General features: G+C 31.3%; 1 long non-coding RNA gene and 1 pseudogene across 1 annotated transcript; one reads left to right on the top strand and one right to left on the bottom strand.

The window, feature by feature from the left end:
• Positions 1–22,260, bottom strand: part of LOC127813274 (serine carboxypeptidase-like 18) — a 132,532-nt pseudogene that overhangs the window by 48,539 nt on the left and 61,733 nt on the right.
• Positions 16,254–17,372, top strand: LOC127813275 (uncharacterized). The gene is made up of 3 exons (XR_008026098.1): positions 16,254–16,647; positions 16,763–16,809; positions 17,168–17,372. It is a non-coding gene; the product is annotated as an uncharacterized LOC127813275 (long non-coding RNA).

The following is a 22,260-nucleotide window of genomic DNA, read 5'->3' as shown; positions in this document are numbered from 1 at the left end:
CTTCAAATCATCTCTAATAGGGATGAAAAAAATTTCCCTCAAAATCTATTTCTAAAATCATTTTTTTTTGTAGCAATTAAGATAAATTGATCTTTTTGTAGGTCATTAATTAGAGTCAAATATAATTATTAGAGACAAAATGATATATATCTCTAAATATAATATTATGTGCCCCTAAATCATTCAATATATGTCTCTAATAATAATAATAATAATAATGTACCAATAGGATAATATGTCTCTAATATCTCTAATAAATCATTAATTAGAGTCAAGTATAATTAGTGACACTAGCAAATACGCCATATTTGCTATGTGCACCCTATATGCTTGCATTTTCAATTGTATCTTTAGCGACAGTTGTTATTATTAGAGTTGCCTAATAAATCATCAGGAATCATTTAATTAATTTCATCTCTAATAACTAAATTTACTTGCCTTCGAAAGACAAATTTTTTAAAGTGACTCGGTCAATTAATACACAAATGTTAGATCAATTAGGAAGAACTTTACTTGTCAACTAAAATCGTGTAAACTTAGTCTCCTCATTGAATTTGTCACATTAGTAATTGATGTATTATGGGAAAAATTGATGTATTATAGATAAAAGCTCATTAAAAAATAAAACAAAGTCCAAAAGTACAAAATAAATTTGTTGGCTAAAAATATGTAAAATTCCGTTTGAGAGGGGGGTTCCTAAATAAAGTACAAATAGGATAATTTCGACTTCTAAAAATTTTTCTAAGAGTTCTACAAAAAGGATAAACATTATTCATAAAAATCATAATTTTAATTGATAACGGAATATCAAGACAAGCATTATTAGTAAAATGTTAATTATAGTAGATTTTAGAATGTCAAAATAGACATTATCCATAATAATCTTAATTCTAGTTGATCTTAAAATGTTAGAATAAACGTTATCTATAAGAATTCTAATTCTAGTGGACCTCAGAATATTAGAATAAATATTATTTGAAAAAATTCTAACACTAGGAGATTTGAGAAAACTCAATGTTCCTCTACAAATAGATAAGCTCTCATTCAAAAAGATACGACACTAATACTAGTTTAAATACAATATTTGTGTTTTTAGTATCTGACTTAAATATCGAAGAGTTTGTGCGAAGACTTCCATGTGCCCTCTAATTGTTCTCTCTCTTACAAAGTTTAAACGATTTGATGACGACATTTCAATTTAATAAATTCATTATTGTGTTTGTGAGACAATAGTAATCAACTGCAATGGTACTAAAACAGAATCTAGGATAGGAATGAAATGATAAATTACATATATATCCAAATTAATAAAATTAAAAGCAATGGTTAGATCATAATCTTTTTTAGCAATTTAACATCCTTAAACAAGATCAATCACTACATTCTCATGAAGCTAATACAAAGTTCTAAACTATGATTGGTTTTCTATCATGAAGATGATTATTATAGTTTAAGGTAGCGTTTGTTAAAATAAATAAGATAAGCTTATATCAAAATAAACTTAAAACGTTTTTCGACTAAGATATATAAAATGGTCAAAATAATGTTAGGAATCATTTCAAGATTTATATTAAACTGTTTGTTAATTTTTTTAGAATGCATTGGACATGTGAGTCATTTTTTTTTATTTGTAAAATGTCAGATAAATTTATCTGGTGGAAGAGAGAGAATTTTTTTTTGAACATACTCAAATAAGAAGTTACATAACTTATTTTCAGTGCGTTGCGAGATAAATTTAAAAAACACAATAAAAAATACTTTTATTTATAAACTTTTTCATATTTTATTTTTTTCAATCTATATTTAAATTAACAAATATTAGTTAAAGAAAAAATTAAGAAACATACAATTAATTAATTAATTAATAAGAATAGGAAAGGGTTTAATTACCTCATAGATCTCATCTGAAATAAGGGCCATCCTGTGAGCAAAGTCTACTCTCGAGTTCTTATCCATTATAAGATAAGCTGTAGGGCTCCCAAGGAACATCCCCTGATAACAACAGTATTATATATTTTCATAATTAATTATTAATTGCTTCATGACATTTTCATCCTCACACTGTAAATATGAACGTACCTTGAGGTTCATGTATGGCCTGCCACCATTTTTATTACCTGGAAGAACATCAAACAAAAGGATCTTATTTTTCATTAGAAAAAATATAAATATATATGTATAAATATATATAGTATATATGTACTTGTGTGTGAGGTTACCATCTGCAATTTGCTTAGTGATCAATGGAACCGTTACCCCCGAATAAGAGTCTCCCGTCACAAATAATGGAACTTTGAGATATTGCGGATTTTCTTCGAGCCACTAAAAATGATGATTAATAATTCAACATAACATGACAAAAGTTATAAGTTCAAAATATATTGTCAACTCAATATTTAAATTATTGTACATAATTAAATCAATTATAAGTAAAATCTAACTATAATTGATAAAATTAACTCGCCTTTACGAGAAATTCATACGATTGCTTTGCTGATTTTGAGTCAGATGATGGCCAGCCCTTCAATGTTCTTGAATAGGAAAATTCGGCGCCCACCGGTTGATCCAGAAATATGATGCTAGCAATATGAAAAAAGAATAATATTTAAAAAAAATGTTGTGATTAATTAATCATAATATTTTAAAATAACCCCATATAAAATAATATTCCATTATATAAATACAAATTACTATCTCATTTTTGTGTTTTGCTGCTCATTGATTGATCAAGAAATATTAGGGGTGAACATTTCAAATCGACTGAAATATTGAAATTGAACATGTAATGACCCGATTATCCATAATTTAATGTCAATTTGTGAGTTTGAAATATTAGGTAAAAGATTTTAAATTTAATGTATTTTTGAATGAGCAAGTAATAGTAAATATCAAAAAATTATGGAGTTTAAGTGTAATTTTGGAAATTGAGAGTAGGATTCCCTTAAATATAAAATATGCACAATAATAAATGAGTAAGGCTGTTAGTTGGGCCGTCACATGCGCACACGCGAGGGTATGGTCTTGGGTTCGAATCCGTGTGTGGGTAAGGGAGGAGAAAAAGGTTGGTTTTTTTCCAACCAAATGACACCGTTTCGGGTGCCATGCGATCGCACCAAGCAAGCCTAGCTGCTACACCAAGTGGCACAATTTTGTGCTCCACGTGGCATTTTTGCCACCAACTGCTTTTCCCAAACCAATAAATATGAGGGGGGCTGGGAAGAAATTGAGAAATAAGATGGGAAGGCAGCTAGTTAAGTGGGAAATCCGAATAACACAATTAAGGTAAATGTAAAATTAATTAGAATTAAATAGAAGGTAATTTGGCTAATATTTAATTTAAATATTTCTTTTGTCTTTGGAAACTTAATTTTATTAAGAAAAGGCTTTAGCTGAATCGGCGACAGCCTTAGTACTGCGAGAGATTTAAAATCGAAAATCTAAGACAAGTTCTTATCACTCTTTTTCCGTTTGACTAGCTCTATATCCTTTTATGTAAGTTCTCCTCATTTCCATGCAAATTCTTATACTCTCTGATTGTTCGGTCAATTAGTTCCTAGTTGGTCTATGATTTATACTTAAAAATCCTTATTCTTGGACACTTAATTTTATAGGGATTGAATTGCCTTATATTTTTTTGTGGAATGATGCTTAACTATGTGGGAATAGGTTCCTAGATGGTATTGGGGGTGGTGTTTGTATGCTTACAACTTTATTTTATTATTGCATGGTTATGGGTGGTTGGCATTTGGGGGTTCATGTGTTGAATATACAAGGGCATGAGCATGCTAGTGTGTCGGGGGTGTGCGTTTAGAAGCATATGAATAACATCTATATTTCTATGCGGGCGTATCATGGCTTATGGGAGTTATGTATCATCATTAATGCTATAATAGCCTTACATCCTTACATGTTACATTACACGATTACTATTATGCGCGACAAATTTATTCGTGGGATGTACATCCACAGTCTCAGGTGACGGGACGATTGTCTTGAGGGAGTTTTAGCTCAATTGTTGTGGGAGCTTTGAGCTCGAGAGCATTTGGCTCAGAATATGCTAGCCAGGTCATGGCTGCATGTAGGTTGGTATAGAACCTTGGGTGCTAGTTTGTATCTTATGTGAGGGCATTCGATTCAATATTTGTGCATTATTGCATGTATTATTGTGTAGCCTAAGTTGTGGTTCATGGCACGATATGTGTACGGAGTACGAGTAATTAAGGTAGTCTCTAGCCTTATTGCCTTTTTGTTTCCTTATACTTGTTGAGTCATGTGACCCACTCTTGTTCTCCATCATTCTAGGTAGGGAAATACGGAGATCGAGACTAGTGTCTAATCCGATAGGGTAGAGTATGTACAAGGCAGTCCTAGCTGAAGACCCTTAGGAGAGTGGTCGCTGTTCATGAGTGTCGGAGGATGTGGTTTTGTTCTTTTTGTCATTGTGTATGGTAGTACCCTAGCGACTGGCTAGAGGTTCTTGTTGCAAATAGTCTCCTTTGTACTTGACAGCTTATCTATATATATTATGTTTACGCTGTGTTTTTGTGTGTCTTTTTCTCTTTTCTAAGGACTCCACCTGGGTTTCCCTAGCTTAAGGGTTGTTGGGATGGGGTTCCTTGCAAAATAGATCGAAATTGTGTAAAAAAATAAAATCGAGACTCAAATCGAATTGCAGAAGAAGGGCTAATTAATGGGGAAGGTAGAAGGGTCAGTTTGGTTCTTCTATCCTTCTTCAATTCTTCTATTTTGTTGAAGTTCGAGTAAGAAACAACATCATTTGGTAATTTCGGTATGAAAATCGAATCGATACGAAATAATTGAAATTGTCAAACTTGAAAATCGAACTTAGCCAATGCTTAACCTAAATTGAACCAATTCGACATCGAATCGACAATTTTGGTCTATTCAATTATGGACCGTACTGATTCCGTTAGGCTTGACCCAAACAGTAGGCCTATATCTCAGCACTGGACTCAATCCCTATGCCCGATCTTGGCCCAACGCTAGCTTTGCATCACCCTTATCTCATCAACAACCTCCGAGATCCTCATGATTGTAACATGCCTCATCAACTCTGAATATCTCAACCCTTAATCCCCATTAGCACAAGAAATCTCAGTTCTCTATCCTCCCACAATGACCAACGACACACAAGGGGCTCTCCACTTCTCTCTTATATAAACTAGTCGACCATCGATCAAGGTATGTTCTTTTAAGTTCTATATAAACTCTATCATTTTGAGCTCTTATTTTAGGGTCAGAGTGCTTGTAGATGCCATTCCCTCGCCGTGCAAATCACTGTTGTCTTAAGCTATCCGTCTGATCATCCTTTTGGGTTAGAAGGAATAGATTCCGTTATTTCGATTAAACTAAAATTTTACTCTCTCCTAAAAAATATCATATTAAGTATATAAAAATTGAAGTATAATTGCGAAGAATACCATTATAATCTCTTACTGCTAAACCAATTCTTTAACATTTTAAGAATAATTATTTGAGAAAAAGGGAAAGTCAGAGGGAGCCGTAATTAGTAGGGTAATTCACCTTCGTCCAGGAGTAGGGATAGTCTCTTAGCTTTGGTAAGCCTCCTGTGTAATTTTCTGTTACAAACTCCAATGGTCCTGCAAAAGTAATTAAAAGAAAAATAATATTTAGACATAGTTTAAGAGTGTAATTAAAATAATAAAAAAATTTAAATGATATAATTATAAATTTGAAAATATAGTTAAAATAATAAAAATTCAAATATTTAAATATAAAAACATATAAACACAGTGCTTAAAATATTTATTTAGCCTAAAATTTTATATGTACCACTTTATGAAAATAAAAAATGAAGTAATGGAGGGAGAGTGAGGGTGAGAGATACAAAGAAAGAAAACAACCAACTTCGTAGATAAAGCCACAGAAAGAAGAACAGCCGGGGCCGCCGGTGAGCCACAAGAGCAAAGGGTCCTCTAGAGGATTGCCTTCCGACTCAACGAAGTAGTAAAACAACTCCGAGTCACCAACACTTATGTATCTGCATCGATCATTCACACACACATATAATACCAAAAAAAAAGAAGAAAGAAAGTGAAAATGATGGGATTACCCAGTTTGAAGGTGGAAGGGAAGTGGGCCATCATATCCGGGTAAGTAGCTCACTGTCTGGCCGGCAATGGCTGCTTGGGCTGAGAGCAGAAGCGCCGGTAGAATCGCCAAGAAATGTACGCGGGCCGCCATCTTCATTTTCGAAGCTCCACGACAAAGAAGAAGATTATATGTATATGCAGTAATGAGTAATGGATGCCTGATGCCTTTCGCCTTCACCTTCTGCACTCTACATGAACTGGACCCGAGTGACCCGGATTGACCGTTCGGTCAGCTCTTCGTTTCCTTAAATGAAACATTAATAATTAAACAAGAAAAAAAAATTCCCAAGAGAGCTTCTCAATCCTAATTCGAGACCGATTTGAATCGTGTTGAAATTAGTTGAAGTATATTGTAACAAAAAAATTAACAATTCAATGAAATATATAGTGTTATAATACTATATAATTAAAAAAAGAATTGAGAGTTGATTAGATTCATCCAGCCTCATGTCAAATATTTAACATGTCAAAATCTATATTTTTGTTTTTGCATTTTTTTTATATTTATTCAACTTTTCATTATTTTGATTATACTCTTGAATTTAATTTTTTAATCAATTTAATCTTTATATTTTAATATTTTTTATAAATTTTTTATTATTTCAATTTTACTCCTAAATTTATATTTTTTAATTAATTTAAGTATTATACTTTTAAGTGTAAAGAAAAAAAGATAAATGAGATGACAAATATTTTTATATTTTATTCTCGTAGACTTAAAAATATAAGTCAATTAATGTAATCGAAATAATAAAAAAATTTAAATTATCATATCAAAATATAATAATTAAATTGATTTAAAAATATAAATTTATAAATATAATTAAAATAACGAAATATGAAAATAGTTAAAGAAAAATAAAATCAGATGACCTAAAATATAGGTCTGCCCACCTAACATAGTCAAAGAAAAGTAAAATCACATGACCTAAAATATAGGTCTGCCCACCTAACATTCACTCAGTCAAATTAATTTTTGTCCTAAAAAGAAGAAAAAAAAAAAAAAAAGAGAAAAGCTTTTGAAGGGTTGACGGGAAAGGTAGCTGTATATATTATGTGCAGGTGACTAACCAAACTCTTGGTACAGAGAATTAATGATTTTTTTTTTTGAATTTTGGTTATTTAATATTGACACTTTAAATTTTAAAATTTATCTAGTTAGTCCTTATACTTTTCAAAGGTACTTACAACACCCCTCTCAAATTAGCCAACAGCGTTTGAACTTTGCCCCTTTGCCCATTGAAAGGTGTTATAGTTAATTTTAAAAGGTTAAGAATTTATTGGGTGAATTTTAAAATTTGAAGAGGTATCTAAGCTAAAATAAATAAAATTTAAGGGATATATTATTATTATTTTAAAGATTAATAATATATAACAAATATATATTAATATAAACATCGTATTTATCTCTATATGGATGCAAAAATACATTGTTGATATGATTAATTCGACTAAGATGATATTATGATATTTTTAATTTCTATTGATTTTATATTTAGAATTATATTTATAACATATCAATTAAAAATTTAGTCATTTCTAATCAATTGTTGTTGTTTGAATATATAATAGATTTATTTGTTGGAGAATTCATCTTTTAAGTCATTAGTACTTTGCAAAAAATTAAAAGATAAAAGGGAGAGGGCAATTCCTATTGTGTATGCAAATATTTCGATATTTAAGTGACTTTATTTATGTGGAATTGGCAACTTATTTATCTATATAGCAGGTAAGGGTTTATGAAAAACATCCATTATATTTCAAGATTGATTAAGATTTGAATTAATTCCATAGATAAGGGATATCCTTTCAATGATTCATAAAGGGATTTTAGAATTATTTATTTGCGCTTTTGTTGTTTTGGGAATATATATGATGTAGCGGAAGCTATATGACAAAAAACTTGTAATGAATAGTAATAACAATCACCGATAAACTTGTTGATTCGTGCATGAATATCAGGAAAATAGAAATCAAAATTTGTTGATTCTTGAAGAATGCTGAAAATTAGACAAAACAGAGAAAGTCGTCTCTGGTAGATCTTATTTATCAAAAAAAAAAAAAAAAAAACCCTTAAACCCCAAAGCATGCAATAGATATAGGGAATCTAAATCCAACCTTAATTAGAGCAAAAAATTGGTCAAAAAGGTCAGACCCGAAATTTGCCAAAAAGGTAAAAAAAAATCAAAATTAATGTGATAGAATCAAAATACTATTTCATGCAAAAAGAATGCCACAAACGGCACCTTAATCTGAGTTTCCTAACAAAAGTTATTAAAATAATAAGAATTTAATTATCAAATGCCATTATGCGAAACTTCTCCTATCCCATTGCTCCATAAAATCCAATTCTTCATTTCTTGCTGCCCTGCATCAGAATACCTCACAAAAGACTCCTTCAAGAGACCTTATGGCTTTCCCATTACTCATTTCGCAAGAGTTTGGTAAGACTCTCCCAAAGGTCTCTTGCAACCTTTTGTCATGAGACTCTTCTTTTGGCTCTTATATTTTATTTTCAATTTTTAAACTTGTCTTTAATGGGTTTCGTGATTCGGTGGATACTTTTGCTTAGTCGTTTTCCTTAGTCTTGTTGGGAAATACTCACAATTCAATGTTAATGGGTATTGTTTGACAGTTATAATTTATTTTTTTTAACTAAAATTTTAAATAAATTAATCTTAGTGTAGTGATAAACTTGTTTAATAAATTAATTAATATTTAAAAATCATGAGTTATTTTTTATTTTTAAGATAGAATACATAAAAATATTATCGTCCAAACAAAAATTTTCTTAAAAGAAAAACATTTAAACAATAATACAATTAACACTTTAACATAATGCAATATTTTAAATTAACGAAATACAACATCTAACTCTCTAAAACAAATAAAACAATTCAAATTTAACATTTAATTCAATATCAACTTCACAAAACAAAATATAACATTTAACTTAACTTCTAATCTTTTACCAACCAAACTTAACATTCAAAGAGTGACTTTAAAGAGATCAGCTGGTTTTTGGTCCTGAATTGGTCAAGACCCAGACTAGACCAAAACTAACCCTTATTTAATAGTAGACTGAGGATTGGATTGAACTAGTTTTAAGGTCTAGATCAAAAATTAAATGCCCATTAATTGTTTAGAGTTATTTTGAGAAAGAAATATTAGAACTCATCATATATAATAATACAGCTAAACCCATATTTTTCTCTTTGAATTTTACATAAAAAGCCTATCACCCCCTAAACTTCAAATACCCGAGCATATTCTCCTCTAAAGAAGATATACTAGAGGTTTCAACATTTTGAGTCTCTGAATCATCAACTGCAACTAGTGGAAGAAGAAATGCTAAGTAATCTGGCAAATACCTCGACAAGGGTGGAAGATAAACACTTCCTAGAATTTGTCTTGATTGGCTCAAGTTTAGACTAAATTGACAGAGAATGGTAAACATTTCATCCCTATGCTTTTGTTGTTCTGTCACATGTGTACAAGAAGGCATAACACTACAAAAAAATTGATTTTTAGTGGTGATTTTTTTCGGAGATTTCTAAAACCACCACAAAAAATAAAATTTTGCGGCTGTTTACAAACCGCCGCAAAATACTATTTTAGCGACGATTTTTTTAACATTTTGCAGTAGTTTTGGAAAATCGTCACAAAATTTATTAAAACATTCAATTTTGCAGCGATTTTCAAAAAATCGTTGCTAAATTTAAAAAATAATTAAATAATAAAAAATAAAATTGAATTTAGCAGCAATTTTTTAGAAACCGCCGCTAAATTAAAAAATAATTAAATAATTTAAAATTAAAATTAAATTAACATTTGCGGCTGTTTTGAAAACCATTGCAAAATTCATCAAAAAATTTAATTTAGCGGCAGTTTTTAAAAACCGTCGCTAAATTAAAAAATAATTAAATAATTTAAAATTAAAATTAAATTAACATTTACGCCAGTTTTGAAAACCGCCGCAAAATTCATCAACAAATTTAATTTAGCGACGGTTTTTCAAAATCGCCGCTAAATTAAAAAAATAATTAAATAATTTAAAATTAAAATTAAATTAATATTTGCGGCAATTTTCAAAATTGCCGCAAAATTCATCAAAAAATTTAATATAGCGGCAGTTTTTCAAAATCGTCGCTAAATTAAAAAAATAATTAAATAATTTAAAATTAAAATTAAATTAATATTTGCAGCGGTTTTTAAAAATCGTCTCAAAATTCATTAAAAATTTTAATTTAGCGGCGGTTTTTGAAAAACCACCGCTAAATTTAAAAATAATTAAATAATTTATAATTAAAATTAAATTGAATTAAATTAACAAAAAGAAATATAAAATCTTAAAAGAAATTTAAAATTTAACTTAAATTATTTACAAAATCTTTATATATATAAAAGTAGGATAGTCTTGAAAAAAGAAATTTTCCCCCAAAACTTGCATAAATGATTTGCAATTAATATTTATTGTATTAATAATTTATATTTTGTAATTTGCATTAATAATTTAAAATTTTCAATTGCTTTGAAATAATAAGTAGTAATAAAATTTTTCCCCAAAACTTACATTAATGATTTGCATTTAGTACTTATTGCATTAATAATTTATATTTTGTAATTTGCATCTTTATATATATAAAAGTAGGATAGTCTTGAAAATAAAATTTTTCCCCCAAAACTTGCATTAATGATTTGTAATTAATACTTATTGTATTAATAATTTATATTTTTTAATTTGTATTAATAATTTAAAATTTTCAATTGCTTTGAAATAATAAGTAGTAATAAAATTTTCTCTCAAAACTTGCATTAATGATTTGCGTTTAGTACTTATTGCATTAATAATTTACATTTTGTAATTTGCATCTTTATATATATAAAAGTAGGATAGTCTTGAAAAAAGAAATTTTTCCCTCCAAAACTTGCATTAATGATTTACAATTAATACTGATTACATTAATAATTTGCATTAATAATTTAAATCTTTCAATTGCTTTGAAATAACAAGTAGTAATAATATTTTCTCCTAAAACTTGTATTAATAATTTACGTTTAATACTTATTACATTAATAATTTATATTTTATAATTTGCATTAATAATTTAAATCTTTCAATTGTTTTGAAATAATATATACTAATTATTGTAAAATTAATAATAAATTTTAAATATACGAGTTTTTCAATGCTAATTGTTTTTGTATTAAATTTGCATGAGTTTTATGAGAAATATTAATAGACAACTTAAACTATTAATTAAGTCATAAAAAATTATCTATTTACTTAAAATATTATTTTTATATCTTTATTCTATATATATTTATATAATATTAAAATATGATAGTCAAATAAAGTATTTTTCCAAGTGTCAATCAATGGTGAATTTTTTCCCTCAAAAATTTGTATTAAATCAAAGATAGTGATTAATTAATTATTAATTACTTTAATAATTATATTATAGTCTTGAAAATGTGATGTCTTAACAAATTCATAAAAAAATATTTAAGATTGTGAAATACTAGGGTTTTTCAATGATAATTAATATTTAAGGTATCACATTTTTAAGACTATGGAAGAAATTTATAAGTATATTGAATAGTGAATAATTAAGTAAACTTAAATTTTTTCAACATGATTAAAGATTAAAAAAATTATAATTATCAATTTTGTTAAAATTATTTAAAATAATAAATTTATTTTTAAATTAAACTCTCCCATATATCACACAGGTTCACCACTAGTTAACTAAAAATTTAATTTAAAAAAATAAAAGTAAAAATAAATTTAACAAAATTTTAATAATTTTAAAAAATATATAATTTTTTTTATTTTTAATAAATTAATTTAGTTAATTTAATTCAATTAATTTATTTTTAATTTATTCCTTTACTCTTTTAAAAAATAATAAATTAATTAATGTTTTTCTTTCTATATTAAAAAATATAAAATATAATTATGGAAAGTAGTGGTATATAATTTATATATGCAGTTATATAATAAGGAAGCTTGGCAAATCAGACGGTTACACGCATGCACGTGCACAGGGGAGGTCGTGGGTTCAAAACTGGGGAAGGGGAGGCTGGAAATTCACATGGGGCGCGGACATGTGGCCACGTGGGTGGGCGAGCACAGGCGGGTGGGCAGGTCCAAGCGAGTGGGCGCGGGCGAGTGGGAGAAATTAAAATTTTTAATTTTGTTTTAATTTTTTAATTTTTGCGGTGGTTGAAAAACTACTACTAAAATTAAAAATTTTAATTTTTTTTTTAATTTTTATGGCGGTTGAAAAATCGCCGCTATATATTTTAAAAATCGCCGCTAAATCATTAATTTTGCGGTGGTTTTAAAACTGCCATAAAAAATATGATTTGCGGCGGTTATTCCAGTGGTTGGTCAAAATCGCCGTTAAATGCTCCGCGACAGCTGATTTAGGGTGGTTTTCAAAACGGTCGCTAAATCACTTAGCGGCGGTTAAATGCAAAAAAAATCGCCGCTAAATGCCAAATTTTTTGTAGTATAAGTTCATTGAATTCAATAATTGAAACTTGTAGTTTACCTGGATATGTAATCAGGTCCAACTCATTTTGTCTTGGATAGAATAATGCACCAATGATGTCATAGATATGAGTGATGTTATTGGTATATAGATGACGTGTGTAACATCCCTAACCCTGAGATAAATTAATGAAAATTTATTTGTGTATTTAAGGGAATTATTTATGATTTACTAAGGACTCATGATTTTGAAGTTTAATTAAGGGTATTAATCGTGGTTGGAAATGAGAAAAATATTTGGGAATTTATGAAACTTGTGGGTTTATGATAAATAATTTGTGAATTTTTATGGTCTCGAAGAATTTAACGAAAACATTAAGCTTAACTGAATTTATGAATGAGGAGGTGTTGCAAACATTTGGAAGATGTTGGGCTCTAGGCATAATTATCAGAAACTATGGGTCGAAATACCTTAAGAATAAAACGTCAATGTTATTAGATGAAGAGGCTCGGGGATCAGGCAGTATGCGCGCTTATGGGGTTTGGTTGGTCGCGGGGTTGAGGCTGCTGGTGCGCGGGAGGTTGGCCGAAATTTGTTGGGATTTTTCCCAGAACAGTAAGACACCAAACGGTATCGTTTTCAAAGGCATGCGACCGCCATGCAAGGCCACCTTCTAGCGCCACATGGCGCATGCTGGGTTGTCATTATGCCTTAGCCGCTAAGCCTCTCTATTTTTGTTTTTCTAGATTATGCGATATCACTCGCCAAGCCTCTCCATATTTGCTCCAATCAAGGCTTGATTTCACCATATAAAAGGCCAATTTGGCCCACTGTTAAGGAATTCAGTCATGGAAGAATAAGTATGAAGTGTGGAAGAAGTTTGGTCCGTGAGTGTACTGAGGTAATAAAATTAATTTTAAAATTTAATTTAATTAATTAATTTATTAAGTTAATTAAAGTAGTTAGTTTAATTAATAAGTGCCTTGGAATGGGACAGTGGATTGTTGATCGTGAGAGTCCTAAAACGAGGTCATAGAAGGAATCACTAGGGGCCATCTAAACCCTGAGATAGGTGCAGTGGATGAGCTTGCATACCACTACACTTTATTTTTATCTATGATGTCATACTCATTAATTTACTGCATTGCATATTGCCTTTATCGAGTCTTCGAACTCACCCCTTCACCCCCATTGACCCAACAGATGGCTCGGAGTCTAAGAAAGGAAAAGCGGTGTTGATGGAAGAATCGCCAGTTAACAGTGATTGTGGGCAGTAAGAATGTGGGTCGTGTTTTGTATCGTTTATGTAATTTATATATGCTCTGGGAGACGGCTACGATTTAAATAAAATTTGATTAAGATCAAGTTAAGGTTTTTATTATGAGTAATTCAGAGTGTGTTCGAACCGATCAGTTGCGGTCAGGATTAAAAGATATGCTTGACTGCTGAAATATTTTATTGAGCATGTTGGCACTTATTTTAATTTGTTTGCAAAAATTAGATTTATATTTTAAAGGCATATTCAAGCACGATAATTGGGTAAATTTATGTTGCCTATGTATTTTAAACCCGATTTCATGATAGTCGAAGGCGGCGAAGACTGGACCCCACCCAGGGCACCCATATTATTTTAATACTTTATGTTGGTAAGGCATAACTGTCCTTCGAGATAGACTGGGATTGTAATCATGGATTACATTGACACCTGATAGTGGGGGTCGGGGCATCACAGTGTGTAAGGACGTTTGACAAGCCATTACATTCATAGAGAGGTTGAATAATAGGAATCAAACTGGGTTCATTCGTATGCCACAACAAGTATAACGGTTGTAACCAAGAAACAATCTCTATTTAGTGACTCTCAAGTCTTTAAACAAGAAACTAGATTTCCATAGCGGAAGACTAAGCAGAATATATATATATATATATATATATTTTCCATTCAGTTTCTCATTCATGATAATCATGTTGGAAAAATTTGGGATGGTGATTGTTGTTGATGAGGCTGACTGTTATTGATGAAACTAGATCTAAGGTGTTGTTGGTTGTGGATGACATTGCTAAGATTTTGAACTAAAGGTTGCTCTATCTAGATGAAAGAGAATAGTGCATAGATCTGGTGATGAGAATAACAACAAACCAAAAACTTGAACAAGGAAGAACTAGAACAACAAAATTGGCCCTGTGAGAAATCTAAATCTGAGTAAGAATCCTGCTTAAAAAACTAGTGCATGTGCTTAAGGTGACATTTAGCCCGATTGTGAAACCAACAACAATTCACATCATTCTCATCCTTGTTGCCCACCATCAGTGCTCCACTTGCCAACTTGATGTCAATAACGCTTTTCTTCGAGGGTCCCTCACTAATTATGTCTACATCCAACAACCATAGGCCTTTGTTGACAAGCACCACCACTCACATGTCTGCAAATTTCACAAGGCGCATGGCCTTCGCCAAGCTCCACGTGTATGGTTTACTAAGTTTAAGGGTATTCTTGTTTCCTTTGGCTTCATTAACACCCATTCTGAAATTTCTTTATTTATTTATCATCACAATTCCCTTAAACTATTTTTGCTTGTTTATGTTGATGACATTCTTTTCATAGGAAATTTCGACTTTCCAACTAATCAGTTCACTACAAAAAAATACACATTTTAGTGATTGAAATTTTTCATCGCTAATTAGAGACAACTCAACGATGGATATTCTGTCACTAATTTTTTTTTAATTTTTTTAAATTTAGCGACGGAATATTCCGTCACTAGCTAATTTTTAATATTTTTTTATTAAATTTTTAAATTTAGAGATGAAAAATTCCATCGCTAAAGAATTAAATTTTTTTAAATAAAATTAAATTTATTTAGTGACTAAATATTCCCGTTGCTAAATAATTAAAAAAATAAATTAAAATTAAAATTACTTAGCAACTGAATATTCCATTGCTAAATATTTAAAAAATTTAAATTAAAATTAAATTTATTTAGCGACGGAATATTCCCATCGCTAAATAATTAAAAAAATTAAATAAAAATTAAAATTATTTAGCTAAGAAATATTCCGTCGCTAAATATTTAAAAAAATTAAATTTATTTTAGCGATGGGCAGAGCCATTGCTAAATGCTTTGCATTTAGTAACGCTTTGCATTTAGTAACGGTGTAACACCCAGGATTTTTATAGAAGTAATATTTTTAAAGAAGATAAAATGGTTTCCGAATTCAAGATGGAACGGGTGAATTTCGGGCAAAATATAGTGTGTTTTAGGAGATTTCGGGCAAAAGCATAATTTTTTAAAAATAATTGGAGGTCATTCAGGAATCAAGAATGGTACCCAAAAGTGAAGGAGCATTGTAAAAATTCTTAGAAATGGAGGAATAGCATTTTGAGGGCCAAAATGAGATTTTCAAAAGTTACAAAGGATAAAAATGTAATTTATGGAAACTATGGGCCAAAATAGGAAAGCCAAAACTTAGCCATCATGAAGCTAGCAAAATATCAGCCATAGGCCAATTATGAATGGCCAAGTGTCCCCCTAGTTATCACAATTTGGTTGGTTGAAAACTTTTATAAATTAAGCTTTTGGGAGAAAAGTTAAGGCATTTTGGGTGAGATCGAGCCAAATTTTTATGGGTTTGAGAGGTCTCTAAGAAAGAGTTGAGGGAGGTGAATCAGTTCTTGAGAGATAAGGAGAGATTCTGCAAAAGAAACGAGGTAGATCGGTAAAGATTCGAAGGAGTTACGAGCCTCGATGGGAAATTTGTGGGTCGTCGGAATCTGGGCCCAAATCGCCAAAAAACAGTGAGGTAAGTTCCTTTTAATTTTATAATCTTATAGAGGGAAGAAAGAGGGAGGTGTAGGATCAAACGGGGGTTGAATTGGAGTTAAAATGAAGGAGAAAAGCCCGAAAAATGAAGCTGCTACGCAATCATCACCGGAGAAGACACGATGAGTGTAACACAAGCGCTGCTGCTAGCCGCGAGTAGGGGTGCATGGGTCCCCTCCTACAGGCGAGTAAGAGTGCGTGCTGGGTCCTTTTTACTTGAAATTTTGACCATTTATTCCTCTATTTATTCCTACAAGCCTATGTAAAAATATTTTACTTTGATTTTACGAAATCTTGTGTTTTATGCAGAACAGCCAAACCGACAATCGTGAATAGTACCAAGTCAGGTAACTTTGGTGGGTGACTCCTCCTCTTTGAACTCTTGCATCTCTTACATGTTATACCTTCATTCGGGTGGTTTGCATATCATTTAATACCATTGGTTCGCATTTTTATACACTTGGGCATGCATCACTACATTCATGGCTAGTGGCATTAAGATGGGTTGCATTATGTACGTGGTCTTGGACCACACCATCCCAAGTCAGGGAATGGCCAGCGGGGGCGATTACAACGCCCTGGCGTCACTACCATCGGGTTACTTCACGACATACTGCATAATGTATTTGCACGTACCTCAAATACTGAGTTATCCACTTAGATATCACTATCTAATTTGGGTGTTTCATACTCCTGGAACATTCCACGTTCCAGGTGCAACAAGTGTTTCAGGTACTCGGGAGCAAGCAAAGGCAAAGAGGATATGGCTTCATAATATTTCTCTTAATTTGTTACATTCAAATAAATCCAGTTGTTGTAATCAAACCACTTACAGATGTCTTGTAATCTACCACCAATTTTTATGCGGGTGTCTTGTGAAATCAATTATTTATACGAAGATACTAATAATTGAAGCGTGGTAAGCTTTTAAGCAAATTCGGGGGTATATTTATGTTCTTGTTCCAAAGAAAAACAATATACATAGAACTATTTGTATTAACTACCATTTTGTCCTTAATTTTGGAAGTTCATATTTACGACAATATCATGTACGTATTACCTCATTTATTCAAGTCCTTTAAAGAATATCCTTGAAATCATCATCTGTGAAAGACTCATGGTTCATAAGGTTATTCGTGGGACACTTACATGTCAACCACCTAATAAATAAACATGTTCTCTCAAAAAGTAAAATCCTTCTTCGTGGCGTCATCCGGACTACTTGAATATGTAAAACATGGGGTCACAAGAAAGACCAAGGTATAGGCTATGACGTTCCTTCTTAAAGGTTACAAGTTTATATCTCATAATTACCTAAGAACCTTCCTAACACGCTTCTCCAAGCTTAGAATTTAAAGACACACTACAAAAAAATTGATTTTTTGCGGCAGTTTTAAAAACTGCTGCAAAACATGGTATTTTGCGGTGATTTTGAAATTGCTACAAAATATGATTTTTACAGCGGTTTTTTTAAAATTTTGCGGCGGTTTCATAAAATCGTCGCAAAATTTAGTAAAACATTTAATTTTGCGACGATTTCCAAAAATCACCGCTGTAAAATTCAAAAAATTAAAAAATCACAGCAAAATTAAAAAATAAATAAATTTAGCGACGATTTTTCAAAAATCGCCGTTAAATTCAAAAAATTAAATAATTCAATATTAAAAATAAAATAAGATTTGCGGCGATTTTCAAAAATCGCTGCTAAATTCAAAAAATTAAATAATTCAAAATTAAAATTAAATAAAATTTTTAAATATTAAAATTCATTATTTTTATTAAAAAATTAAATTTTTCTTAAGAAAATAATTAAAAATTAAATTAATAAAAATAAATATAAAATCTTAAAAATAAATTTAAAATTGCATTTAAATTAATAGAAAAATACATTAAAAATCTAATTTAAAAAAAATTAACAAAATTTTAATATATAAAATTTTAATATTTTTATAAAATATATAAAATCTTCTTTTTTATTTTTAATCAATTAATTTATTTAATTTAACTCAATTAATTTATTTTTATTTTATTCTATTATTCTTTTAAAAAATAATTAATTAATAAATGTTTTTAATATATATTAAAAAATATAAATATAATTCTAAAAATTAGTTGTTAGATTAGTAAATAATATATATATGTCCATATATGTCAAGGGGTGTTTCGCAAATCAAGTGGTTCGCGTGCGCGTGCGCACTACGAGTCCTGGGTTCGAAACTTAAAGAGGGGAAAGGTACTGGGATTTAATTTCCAGCATCGTCACGTGGTGCGCAGACAAACTGCCACATGGTGCGCAAGGGTTGGGCAAGGGCAGGGTGGGCGCGGGCTGGGCTGGCCTGCACGGGTAATTAAAAAATAAAATTTTTAATTTTCTGTAATTCGCCATGCTCCGCAAAAAATCGCCTCTGCAATCAACTTTGCAAAATTAAGATTTGCACGCAACGAGGGATGGCTCGAGGAGTGGCACAGTCAGGAGAGGCCGAGTGTTGCCTATAAATAGATAGGAAATGGAGAACATTTGAAGCAAGGAAGAGAAGGCCGAATTCGGCCATGGTGTAGCAGCTTCAAGCTGCTGCGACAGTGGCCGAGAAAGAGGTGGGGAGAGCTCGTGGGATTGAGAGAAAGAGAGAGCTAGCTCGTGAGAGGGAATGATCGGCCAAGGAGTGGCCAGTTGTAGCCGCAAGCTTGAGTAGGGGCTGCCATGGCGGCGCATTGCAGCGAGCAGATCCATGGGCAGCAAGCACGGCGAGCATGGAAGGCGGAGCTGCGGCGAGTTTAAGGAAGCTTGGTGGCGGCCGGAAGGCGGCAAGAGGAGCTGCGAGCTCGCAGCGGCAACCATGGCCGCAAGCTCGCGGCAGCTGGGCAGCAAGCAGGCGGCTGCGTGCGGCAGTGTGTGCAAGGAGCCAAGGTCCGGCGAGGCTGATGCGGCCGGCAGAGGGCCGAGTGGCAGCTCGCAATAGTGGCAGCGGCGGCTAGAGCGCGCAGGAGTTGCAGACACGATGCAAAGGAAGAAGAAGGAGGAGAAGGGAAGAAGAAGAAGAAGAAGAAAGAAAAAGAAGAAATAAAAGAAAAAGAAAGAAAAGAAAAGAAAATAGAAAAAAAATGTTAAAAAAATCTTGAAAAATGGGATTTGGGGATTCAGTAAGATTTCAGAGATTTTGGCAAGAAAAACGGCTCGGGCACGCGTTTCGAGGATATGGCATGCAAATCGAGAAAGCCAAAGATGCTAAGTCAAGGTAAGTAAAATTCTCTAGAAAATTTTAGAAATTCAAAAATATTATTTTATGAATTTTCGTAGTGAAATAATTGAGAAAATATTTTAGAAATATTTAATTTGGAATTATTGAGGAAAAATAGGAAGAAATAGAGAGAAAATTATAGAAAATGCCAGAAATTATGAAAAAATAGGTTTTAATGTTTATTTAAATAATTATGGTGATTATGATACTTTGAGGCTTAAGTTGAAGTGATTTGTTAAATTTTGAGATTGGCACGCAAATCGAGGCGATGCACAAGGCAAGGCACGGATATCAAGGTAGCCCGATAAGTTTGAGAAGATAAGTGGTACTCCCCAATTAAAGTTAGTTTTATGGAAAATTCTTGGTTTATGTTCCTCGAAAATGTTTTCATCATATTGACATGATATGTATCCATCACTTAGACTGCATACATGACATGACTATGAAATGCATGAATACACATTGATATCATTGATCACTCGCATTTGAGGCCGTAGAGAGTACGAACTGGCACCGCTACTTTACCAATGGTGCACCCATACACCTCGGCTTCGAAAGAGGGGGCTGCAAAAATGGTAGGTAGCATGAGGGGTGCAGTTGACACCTACGATGAAAGACATTGCATTCATGCACGAAATATGTTTTCTGTACCCTTATTTAGATGATTCATCATCTAACTTAGGTTTTGCCCCTAGAATATTCAAACGTTCCAGGTGGAGATTGTAGCAGATACGAGGATAAATGAGGCATGAAATGACACTTAGCAGAGTGCATGAGAAATGAAATGTATGTAACGTAGCCCCTGTATTTAAGTTCTGCTACTTTAGATTTTGAACGTTTTGAGGAATGTTGAAGATGTAAGAATTTATTTATGATTAATGTTAAGATATCAGATTTCGATCTTTGCTTCCGCATTTGATGTGTATAATGATTCTCTTTCGAGATCAATGTATGGGGATTTTGGGACGGATTTGAGGTATGATGTGATTTAGAATTAAGTTTGAAAGAAAAAATTTATTGTCCCGAAATTGTCCCAATTTATAACGCGTTTGGAAAAGCGGGGCGTTACATAACGCCTCCTATATTTAAATAATGAAAATAATGCGTTAAAATCAACCCTGAAATTTATGAGGCGTTACGGACGGGTAGGCCCATCCCTAAACAAAACGTTTGCGTTTAGTGATGGGTTGTCTCGTCACTAAACAAAACGTTTAGTGATGGACATTTGCTTGCTCGTCGCTAAACAACTTTGCGTTTAGTGACGGCCAGACCCGTCACTAAACTAAACATTTAGGGACCTAACCTCGCACCCCCTCTTTCCCAATTGTGCCCTTCCCCCTTTTTAATTTTCTCGCCCCCCTATTCCCCCATTTGAATTTCCCCCCTATAAATCCCCTATTCTTCCCCCCCTCCCATACTCTCTTTCTCATTTTTCTTCTCACTCTCCTTGCCCTCTCTACACTCCCAATTTCACATTTAAAATTTTATTTATTTATTTTTTTATTGTAGAGTCTTTATTTAGAAGATACGAGCATCACCAAAATTTATAAGGCATTTTCTCTTTTTTCTCTGTGCATTATATTTTTAGTATTTTGTTATTTTAACTTTTAAATGGTTCTTTGAGTATTTTTTAGATGAAAAATATCCATGTTATTCATATTTATTGTATGTATATTATTATTTATTTTACATTTATATAGTTGCATATTATGTATTTATTATTGTGTTGTGTATATATTATTAATTATTTAAACAAGATAAAAAGATTGGAAATAAAAAATTATTATGTCAATTTTTTTCAATAAAATATTAATTATTCAAGAAAAATAAAATGAATAATAATATACATAAAAAATATTAATTATACAAATAAAATTTTAATTTCTATTCAATTAATTAAAATAAATTTTTAATTATCATAAATTTTATTTATATAATTTATATTTGTAATATATATTAATTATTTAAGTTTAATTTTTTTTATTTTTTAATTAATTAATTTATTTATTAAAAATATTATTCATTAATATATAAAAAATAAATAATATATTTATTTTATTTATAGAATTTTTAAATAATTTATTTTTTATTAAAAAATATTTTTTTATTTTTTTAATTTAGCAACGGGTATACCCCGTCGTTGATTTGAATTAGCGACGGGGTCTCCCGTTACTGATCAGTGACAGGTGTCTTCCATCACTGATTCTGTCACTAAATACCTCCGTCGCTAAATTCCGTCACTAAATTTTAGCAATGCCAGTTTTAGTGACGGGTTTTTTTGTCACTAAATTTTTTAGCGACGTGTTTTCTTGTTTTAGTGACAGATTCTCCCTGCACTAAATTACGAATTTTTTTGTAGTGGTTTATTACCATGCTTGGTCAACGGTTCGCGTTCAAAAATCTTAGTTCCCTCCACTATTTCCTTAGGGTTGAAGCCTTCTCCACATCATATGGCCTTTTTCTCTCCCAATGCAAGTTCAAAAATCTTAGTTCCCTCCACTATTTCCTTAGGGTTGAAGCCTTCTCTACATCACATGACCTTTTTCTCTCCTAATGCAAGTATAGTCA

This window comes from Diospyros lotus, chromosome 11 (assembly GCF_014633365.1).
Source record: "Diospyros lotus cultivar Yz01 chromosome 11, ASM1463336v1, whole genome shotgun sequence".
In the NCBI taxonomy this organism is placed as follows: domain Eukaryota; kingdom Viridiplantae; phylum Streptophyta; class Magnoliopsida; order Ericales; family Ebenaceae; genus Diospyros; species Diospyros lotus.
This window is presented reverse-complemented; position numbering and strand designations above follow the sequence as displayed.